The 1,112-nt window shown below is 62.0% G+C and overlaps 1 protein-coding gene across 1 annotated transcript in view; it reads right to left on the bottom strand.

Annotated features, from left to right (window-relative positions):
* ARPC1B (actin related protein 2/3 complex subunit 1B) overlaps positions 1-1,112 on the bottom strand; it is a gene marked incomplete at its 3' end in the record, with an annotated part of 13,897 nt that overhangs the window by 1,211 nt on the left and 11,574 nt on the right. The window lies entirely within an intron of this gene.

Below are 1,112 nucleotides of genomic sequence, written 5' to 3' on the forward strand. Positions count from 1 at the left end.
GCCTTGGGTCCCCATGTAGAATGGGGGCGCTGTGCCAGCTCTCAGCCAGTGCTCCAATGGCACCCCCATCCTGCTGCAGGGCCACGACTGTTTCCCAGTACTGTTTACCTATGACAGCGCCACGGGCACACTGAGCTTCGGCGGGCGGCTGGATGTGCCCAAGCAAAGCTCTCAGCGTGGCCTGACGGCCCGCGAGCGCTTCCAGAACCTGGACAAGAAGGCGAGCTCGGAGGGTGGTGCGGCTGCCGGCTCGGGCCTGGACTCGCTGCACAAGAACAGTGTGAGGTGAGGCTGGGGCCGACCTGGACTCTCCTCCCAGCAGGGTCAAGGTGGGGGCCCCTAGAGGGCAACCTCTAGGATGCACAAAACTAGCATCAGTTGGGGACAGAGCAGTCCGCATGCTCTGCATGTTTAGTACGTGGCTGCGTGGGGACCATCGTAGCTTTCTGGGATGGCCCCAGTCCCCTGAGGCGGTCACCTCCCTGAGGAATTAGGAGGGAGCCAGAGATGGACCACAGCTCTCAGATCCTGTGGTATCCACCCCACAGCAAACTGGGGAGAAGCGTAGCCAGGTTAAACCCTCCTGTAGCCACCAGGTCCAGTGTCCTTGTCAGACTAAACCCGTGTCCCCTTTCAGGGCTCATCAGATCTAGCCCTGAGTGTCTTCCCAACCCTACAGTTTGGTTTTCCCCCATCCTACTACAGTCCTGCCACTCCGTCCCCTCCCCCCACACGTATGACGCAGGTCCTGCCCAGGACTTTGCAGATCCTGTTCCATGTGCACTTCTCCTCAAAGCAGACTCCCGACCCCAATCCTCTGTGACCCTTTGCAGCCCACCTCCCAGGTTCTCTGCCGGGCACCCCAACAGCACGTCCCTGCGGGTCTCACTGGAAGCAGCTACCCCAGGGGGGTGGGCGCTCCGGGAGGGCAGGCGGGCTCGAGTCCAGTGTGGGCACAGGCCGGGACCCGTCAAGCCCTTGTGCTTTTTGCAGCCAGATCTCGGTGCTCACCGGGGGAAAGGCCAAGTGCTCCCAGTTCTGCACCACGGGCATGGATGGCGGCATGAGCATCTGGGACGTGAAGGTAAGGCCTGTCCCACTGTGGCCCTTCC

Source organism: Suricata suricatta, chromosome 8 (genome assembly GCF_006229205.1).
Source record: "Suricata suricatta isolate VVHF042 chromosome 8, meerkat_22Aug2017_6uvM2_HiC, whole genome shotgun sequence".
NCBI classification, from domain to species: domain Eukaryota; kingdom Metazoa; phylum Chordata; class Mammalia; order Carnivora; family Herpestidae; genus Suricata; species Suricata suricatta.